Raw genomic sequence first — 9,515 nt, 5'->3', positions numbered from 1 at the left:
CCGTGTCCATAGTTATTTCTAGGCTTCTCGAGTGCTCAAAATTCAAACAAATTCCGATCTATTTTTTTCAGGATATTCATACAAATACATCTGACATGCTCTTTCACAGTTGCAGTTACAGATATAATAAATTCCGATAATATTATGCTGATCTTCATTTTTAACCTTTGTCAAAACGAAAATGTTTTTGAACATTTACTGAAATTTTTTAAAGAAAAATATTCAGTTGGCGTTTTGGTTGTTCATATGCATTTTTAAGAATGAATTTGTCATAATAAATTGTAATCTTTTAATTTTGACTCAACAACTTATTGAGTTATGTATGACCAAGTAATGGCATAATAGTTAATAAATGTTTTATTGTAACGCGTGGTGGTAATAGTTTAAATAACTAAATGGATTTCACATGGTCTAACGACACTTACAGTGTACGATAATTCAATAAACAAAGAAATCTAAATAAAAAAATTAGATAAATTTGGAATGAATTCTCTGAAGATGAATTTTTCGAGACAACTCAAAACGTCTGAATGTGGTTCGGGCTGAGGCAATACAGAATTGAGGGTCATAAAGGCTTGCAAAAAATGTAATAAAATTTCTAGGGTCGTATTTAAAAAAATGAAGTTGATGATGGTCCTGGAGAAACGAAACGTTACATACGAAAATTGATTATGCCATTCGATAGAGCACAAAAAGTGGACATGAGAAAGTGTTGTTCTATTTTCAATATCATCTCAAACAAGGCTGAAGTTAAACAAAAACGGATTTGCAAAATTTGCAAATTAATCATGGAATTTGTTTGTTTCATTACTTGTTATTGTTTTTTTCCTATCTCTACTGTTTGCAGTTCCGGTGTTTTTTACTTCATAATTGTATGTTACTATTGTTAATTTAAGGTAATTTAAATGGTTGAAAAGTTAAAAAATATAGTTTATAGAAATTCTTTGACAATTTCGTGTGCTAACTTCCTTAGTGCAAAACTTTTTGGTGTCATTAATTTTACAAATTTCTTTTTAATTAAATCAAACGCTATGCAACTGTTATTCCTTTTGAAGCCTGAAATGTCGAATTTTTAACAACGTTTTTCATACAACTCTAATACCATCTTTCTAAAATATTTTTATGCCCTTAAACATAGCTCTATATGCGAGGATGTATTCGTAGTTGAAAATCATTTTTATATCCAAACGAAAGATGTATCTGAGCATATTAAACTTGCAAGTATTTTTTGTAATACCGCCCTAGTGTAGTTTAAGTGAAATTCACAATTACATTAACGATGTTTAATTAATCCTTTTCTTCAATAAACCGCGACGGCGGTTTATTAAAAGTTCGTCGACCCGACGGACGCGCTGGCATGGAACCATAACCTCTTCTGGGATCCTTATTTTCGCTCAGCGGTGCTCTATCTCCTTAGAATCTCGCCAACGGTGTGATTTATTTCTCGAAGGAACGTGTTGGGAATAAGTTTACTTAACTGTAAATATTATTTGTGAACTTGGATGTTCTCGTTGTGTAAGCGTGAATGAAACAAACAATGGTTTCGTTAAGCCTCCTACAAATGAGATCAATCTTAAGGGTTGGTCGAAAAGGAAGCGTGAAGAAGTGGGTACAGGTATAGATTAGATTGGAAAATAAATTAAGAAAAAATAAACGAACAAATGTAGTAAAGAGTTTTATCAGATTGAGTTTACCGTAACAATTTTTCTCCAAATTTAAAGGCATGTTCTTGTACAGGATGGTCCCGATGGTTGCGATTTAACCGAACTTACCTTAGTCCAAAAGTTGATAGTTACAGGGTGTTAAATGTAAAATATTATTTTAGTTTTTTGTTTTTTTTCATTTATTTCTTAGTAAATGCAAATATCCACACAAAATATTGGGGTTTGGGGTTCTTTGGGAAGAGGAACTGAAATTTGTTCATAATTTGGTTATAGTTCATAGAGGGCGCTAGCTGCCGTAGATTGAATGTGTTGAAAATGTTTTTGTACTTTAAAGTATCTCATCTTTGGTATGAAATTTTTATTTTCAAACTTTTTGTACACAAAAAAGATATACTTTATGAAAGTACCTGTCTCGCGCCGTTTTCGAGGTATTTGACTTTGAAACTTCCAATGAAGTTGAAATAATTAGAATAATTTAGAATTTTTAAAGAATAAGGGCTTATTTAGAATTAAAAATTGTGACGAACAGTAAAATAGTAAACATTAGTAAAAATATGCATTTTTGACAATAAATTGCTCAAAATGTCCACCTCTTACCTCTATACATTTATCAACGCGTTTGTTAAAAGATTGTCTTATTTTAAAGTATAAATCCTTAACGCGAAATGACTTTGTAGCATTTAAAACCTCCTGCCAAAGTTCTTCCCAGGTGTTTATAGTTTATCCATAAACAACTGATTTCATGTAATCTCAAAGACGTAAGTCTTAACATTCTATCTCACATTTATGTACATACAATTTAAATTGTAAGCTAAGATGTAATTTTAATTAGGTACGAATGGAAAGTAGCATAGAAATGACAGCAAAGAGACAAGGTGAAAACTGAAATAATATTTTACATTTGACACTCTGTATCTCTTTAATTATCAACTTTTGGACTAAAGTAAGTTCAGCTAAATCGAAATATTTGCTTCGGGAATCTACCCATGAATTTTGGCCTATTATCTCGGGACCACCCTGTGTAAATGTTGACATCTTCTGAAAAAAATAACCTATAAGGTGCAATGAACTTCCTCTATTAAAAAAGTCTCAAGTTATTTTATTTGTAGGTCACTGCATATAAAATTGTACATTAAATCAAAACTATCGAATGCGTAACAAAATGACTTGTATTGAATACATACCTAACTTCATCAACGCAATTTTGTTCAACCAAAATATTGATTTTTACGATACTGTAATGGGTTGCCTACGAAATACAATACAAACGGCTCTTTTATGTACCTATGCCTAATCATCAGGTTAATTTGCCGTTTTACTTCATAACATATGCCAGACGCACAGAACGGTAATTTTGTAATATTAATGCCGAACGTAAGGTAAGAATAACGTTTCAGATTCTTGCGAATGCGGTCGACGAACTCGATTGGCATTATAACACATTCGAATGAACACCAACCAACAATTTGATCGAGAAACCTGCATTCTCCTTCGCGAATATAAAGTTATTATATTTAGGAAAATACGACGCGAAATCTTACCCTTCATTGAAATCCACTTGACCGCGGAGGGTATATAAAATAAAGTTCTGAAATTGAGTTTGATGTTACTTTTATTAACAAAAGGAACTCTTTAGATACTTTAGAGGTTTATGGCTTCCTTTTAGGATAAGAAAAGGAGCCTTTATTATTTCATATTTTTGCTTTATTGCGCAACTGTGTAGGTTCATTCGAAATCAACACCCACGTCCCAGATAATGTGAAGAACTACTTCTTCATTCATTAAAATTTATACAGCGTACAAATGAAAATAGTTTTTTTCTTTCATTCTAAAACTTATCGACATATAATCTAACTTGAATTAGGATACGACGCATGTTTTCGAACTACACAATAATCACTGAACTAGCATCAAAGTGAAAGTGTAACAAGTAAAATAATAAACATTAGCAAACCATTGAATGCCTGCCTAATGTGTGTTACGCAAAAAAATTAAAATTTATAAGCTTGTATCTTGTTGAGACAGGGAAGATAAGTTGTAATTAATAGCGCAAACAACTTTTTGCCCCATTATTTCATTATTTGATTTTATGATATCTGAAAAGGTGGCCAACACCCCATTGGTTACTTTCTTGGAATATGTAAAGTGACTAGTATAGTTTATCTAAAGTAGGTCAACTTGGCAGCATATTTTCAGAGATTCATAAACTAAACAGGAAGCTTAAAAAAAATGTATTTCAGATTAGTGTTCTGGGGAATGTATACATGTATCCCTAAAAACTGACCTCCATGAAAAGTTAGGTACACCTGGTATATTAATATCATTACCATTTTAGTTGTGCTTTCCTAAGCTTATTATAACGGTACTTGCTTTTTATGTAACAGTAATCTTAAATTTACGGTTTGTTAATTTTATGTCTAACCTCATTAAATAATTTTAAATCCTCTTTGATTACATTAAACATACTTCTAGTATAATATAGGTATTTTGCCGTGGCTCTACTTTTACCCAGGAAACTCATACCTGGTTGATAATACCTAACGTTAATTACGGAAGAACGAAAATTATTAATTATTTTCAACATTCAATATTTTGACACTGAAAGTGCAATTTTTCGTTCTGGAAATTAGTACCTACTAGACATTTTTTACTTTAAAAGACTTTTTACTTAATTACCAATCATTATGTAATCGAAATAGTATTTTAAAAAAGCCTTATTTTGTTCACCGTTGTAACAAATATTTAAACAATAGGAACTTTTACTTAATCTATTCCACTTTTTATAATTACATTGATTTAAAAAAGAAACTGCTCGATTCAATACTATTAAGTAAAAGCTACGTGTAAAATTATTAATATAATTATTGTCCTGCGAACAAATGTTAAGTGGTAATTATTGTTAAATTATGGTTGATACTAGCAATAACAATAACGATAATAAACATCTATATTAATGTACATTCCGTAAAGTGGAGTAAGTTTTCTAATACATTTGAAAATATGTCGTCAATATAAAATTCGAATTTTAAGTGAAATACACAATAAATATGCCATATATTTTCCTTGTTGCTTCATTCATTTTGATATGTATCAAAATACATTAACATTGCCATTAATCAAATGCAATATTAATAATGCAGCGTTCGAAAATGTTACAAAGAACATTAATTATCTTCAGGGTTGCATGTACAGAGCGTTAGAAAAATTTTATTAAGCTTACCATTTTTTTTATTTAAATGCTCTATTGTACGAATTACAGAATAAGAAATGTGGTATTTTCATATTTTTAAACAATTTTTATGAATGCCCTTTAGATAGTCGATTGTTTTTGTTAAACGAACAAATATTAGAAAATACTAATTGTGAAAGAGTATGTGATGTTAAATTCAATTGGAATTTATTCAAGAGTGATAAGTAAAGAAAGGATATCTGATTTCTATAATATAATTATTTTTCGTTGCAAGTTCGCAAACTAAAACAAGTTTTACATAAAAAATTGTACTATAGGGATCGGTTTATCAGAAGAAATTACATAGCAACAAAACTCAATCTGTTCAATAGTACCTAGTGCAAAAATTATTTCATAAACTGAACAGAAAATGAACAAAAAATTGTTCACTCGTATGTTTTCTTGTTACATTTAGATGGTTTTCGAATATTTGATCTCTAATTTCCTTTCCTAATCTTTCTTCGCCTGTCTCTTTCAATTCTGGTCATTGTAATGGAAATGTATACAATCAGCGATCGAGTATTCTCATTCGCGCAGTCAAAGAAAGGGATTTCTCGTTGATAAATCAAGCAAATGAAATTCTCATTAAAGTTTTACTCGTTTTACGGCTATTTAATCGTGAAAAAATTAAACACGAGACATTTCACTCGTGCGGTCTTTTACCTCGCCCCCGAATGGTTTCCTTTTACATCTAATCAGACCAGCACTTTTTCCAGTGTGTGCGTTAAGTGCAGACGTATCGAAAATAGTCCATAAAAATGCAACAGTAAACGACTAGACGCTAAAGTCGTAGAATAAATATTAGTTTGCCGTTAACGGTACCGTGGCCCCGAAGAAATGCTTCCTCGCCTCGTAAAGTCAATGACTTTTAGTCCTAATTTAGGTTTTTACGCTGCTGGCCGGCTAGAAACCGAACTGCTAATTAGATAAAATATCCGAAAATTACCTCAAATATTACGACAACGCCACTCAATATTTTCACACTCCACAATTTTTTAACAATGCCGAATTTGACATCGGTTGCGGGCACCGGAGGTATTTTATAATGATTTGATAACGTCGTCTTCTTCAGTAATTTGAGTTCATTGTTTGTGTTTTATTAATTGCGCATATGGCAAACAAAAGCCAAATGACTGTGTGATACAATAAATTTCGCAATTCTTTCTGTTTCACAATTTTCTTTTTGCCGTCGGGATGGACGATGGCGCAATAAAATTCAATCCGAAGTTTAGTTATTAGTTCCAGTTAAGAAAAATGGCTTAATAAGAAAACAACTTTCTATTTGTTACGCAATTTGAGACATTTAATTAATTTTCAGTAAGTTACTATGGTCCACGCAAACCTTATCTCACCGCTAAAAATTGTAGCAGTTAATCAGTTAATAACTTCGCGAAATATGTCTTTACCATTGAGCTGGCATAGTCGCATGACTATAAAGTGTTATAAGAAGAAACATAAATGAGTAATAAGCTGGTTATCTGACTACTTCAATTTATTTTGTAAGTTTACACTTTTTTTTATGAGAATGACTTTCTCAAGGTAGTGGAAATACTTCAAATTATTTTTTTTATTAGGAGTTAGTTACAGTCATCACGCGAAAAAATTGTATTCCATATAAACCCATTGTGTCTCAGATATCTGAAAAATTAAAGAGATATAAAGGGTGTTCCAAAATTCATGCAAGAAGTAATTTTGATACGTTTTCAATTAAAAATTATTATCATTTTTATTGATTCATAAAGTATACAGTATAGGGTTTTGTATGGCATAGCATATCTGGTAAAATTTTCCATTACCATTTTGTATAAATGCGGCTGAATTTCATTGATACAGCGCTCAATTTCCTCCTTCGAGACGTCGGGTCGTGGGCTGTTGGCATAAACCTTAGATTTTAAAAAAATCCCAAAGACAAATCACATGATCTGGGCTGGCAATTCTGATGATCAAAACGGGAAATTACACGACCAGGAAATGACTCATGCAGTAATTGTTTTGTTTCTCGGGCTGTATGGATGGCATGTTGGACCGTCTTGTTGAAACCACATGTCGTCTAATTCCAAAGCTTGCAATTTAGGCATAAAAACTGGATTATCATGTCGCGATAGCGATTGCTTGATCAGCCACATTTTCGAAGAAGAATGGTCCGATGATGCCTCCAGCCCAAAAATCTCACCAAATAGTAACACGTTGTGGATGTATTTGTTCTCAACGATCACTCATGGATTTTTTGAACATCAAATGCTACAATTTTGTCAATTAACGAAGCCTTGTTGATGAAAATAGCCTTATCTCTGAAGATGATTTTGTTCCAAAAATCAGCATCCACTTGTTCCATAATAATCCATTCGACAAAGACGAATTCTCTTCGCGCTGCGTGGTCAGTAGGGTTCAGTTATTGAGTTAATTGATCTTTGTAAGTATGAAGATACAAATCTTGTGAGAATACACTGTAGAGAGCTTCTCAAAATGTCCGATTCTTGACCACGGCGCTGAATTGGTGTTCCTGGACTCTCAGCAACACTCTCACGAACTATTTCGATGTTTTGTGTTGAACGATTGGCTCAACAATGAAAATGTGTTGTTCTTTTGTGTAGCGCTCCGTTTTTTATTACCGCACAAATGGCGTAAAATTCAAATCTTGCGTGAGGTTTGGCACACCCGACAGACATCAACTTTGTTTTTCTTATGAATCACACTATATCTTAACATATTAGAATGTTTCCTTAGGATTACAATGCTTTAGAAATGTAAAAAATCATGGTCATTTTCTAGTCTTTAAGTTATAATAAATACTAATTTCTCTAACAATTTTGTTCTGTTTTCAAAGCAAAAAAGTCTTATGTCACATATTGTATTTGATAGATATGCCATGCCCATTGATCTTAGTAATTTCTTCAAATTAAGTTAAGGAATATTAAATTTGGAACTTTTTTAATATTTAAAATATCTTCATTAATTAATATGTATATCAATGTGTTAGTTGGAAAATGTAATTAGTGTTCTATTTAAAAAGTATATATATTGAGATGAAACCAGATTAACGGGAGGAAAGTAAAATTTAAATTAAATCGTTATGTAAAAGACAAAGTGGCAAAGTCAATGGTTGGAATGATTATTATAAAATTTATGATTGAGTTGATTATCATGTTAGTAAATAGTTAAAAAAATAAGTTAGAATAAGAGGTAATAAATGATATTAAAATTGAAAGACAATTTGTAGATTAATTAAAAATATATGTCAGAAAAATGTCAAATTTAAAGTAGGATACACAAGGATTCTGTAGTCACTAGAAAGGTCAAATAATATGAGAAAATAAAAAAATATTTTGAAGTATAAGGCAAAATTGAATGTAAAGAAAGTAGAATAGGGTGTATAAGTGAAAAGAGAAAGTGAAGTGAAGTGAATTATAAGAGGAAAAGGGCACGTTCAAAGATATGTGGAAAGGCCTTTAAAAAAAAAAAGAAAAATCAAGATAGTAAGAAAAGAAAAGGATTTATTGATTAGTTACAGAAAGAATTTTGAAAACGACAGTTATTAAAAGTAAGAAAAGAAAACCTAGAGAAATATAAGCAGTTAAGAAGCGAGAAAAGGGAAAAAGACTCAAATAGGAGAAAGCAAGAATTTAAAAATACCAGTTGGAAAAATAAGGTATCTAAGAAATTCGAGACAAGCGGATCATCCACAAACAAGATCCAGGAAGACATAAAGAACGCTGAACAACAGTAGCAGGTTCCAGAGGCCAGTAGGAAAATCAGGAAAACGGAAGATCAGTAGCAGGAGAGCAGTAAGGAAACCGCATGTCAGTGGCAGAGGAAAGAATCAATAAACAAAGTAAAGGAGAGAAATCAGTCGACACATCTTTATCGATTATACGTATAAAAAGGTACCTTTTATAATAAAAACAAAAGTCGTATACGAAATATAATACAGAATTGCAAAAGTAAAAAAAAGAAATTAATATAAAAACGTTTAGTAAATCACTAATTCAATATTAAGCAAATTTATTTAATCATTTCATATATATACTTAAAACTGGCCAATCTTTGTAGAATTAAATATTAATATTAGAGAAAATTAATAAGTGTTAAATAAGAAGTTATAAGATAAAGCGTCAGTGTCTTAAGGTATGCAACCAGTATTACATGAAATTTAATTTAACGATATTATCAATATAACCTCTTGTATAGGGTTTTATAAACATTGTGAAATACTTCAAAATATTGACTAGTGTGTTTAAGAGTTTAGAGTGACAAAATTTGACATATATATAGAACAAAAAAAAAATAATAAATTCATTTATTACTAAACCTTTTGTTTTTATAGCTGTGATTGGTGTGGTTTCTTGCTAAAGCATAGAACCGACTACGGAGATAGAGTCTAGAGCTAGGTAGGGCGAAGATATACAATACACAATACACCAATCCAACAAAATTAATATCACAACAATCAAATTTTATTTTGGCGCTAACATATACTATCGTACACACATATAATCATAACAATATATACATATTCATTTTTTTTAGTATTTACTTACTAAGCGGAATGTTATATTTACGGCTGTATTGCGTTGCAATTCTGTATCTACTCTTGTGCCTTTAATTAACTATCGAACTTTTAT

Source organism: Anoplophora glabripennis, unplaced genomic scaffold (assembly GCF_000390285.2).
Source record: "Anoplophora glabripennis isolate ALB-LARVAE unplaced genomic scaffold, Agla_2.0 scaffold154, whole genome shotgun sequence".
Taxonomy (NCBI): domain Eukaryota; kingdom Metazoa; phylum Arthropoda; class Insecta; order Coleoptera; family Cerambycidae; genus Anoplophora; species Anoplophora glabripennis.
The sequence above is the reverse complement of the archived record's forward strand: the minus strand, read 5'-3'. Positions refer to the sequence as shown.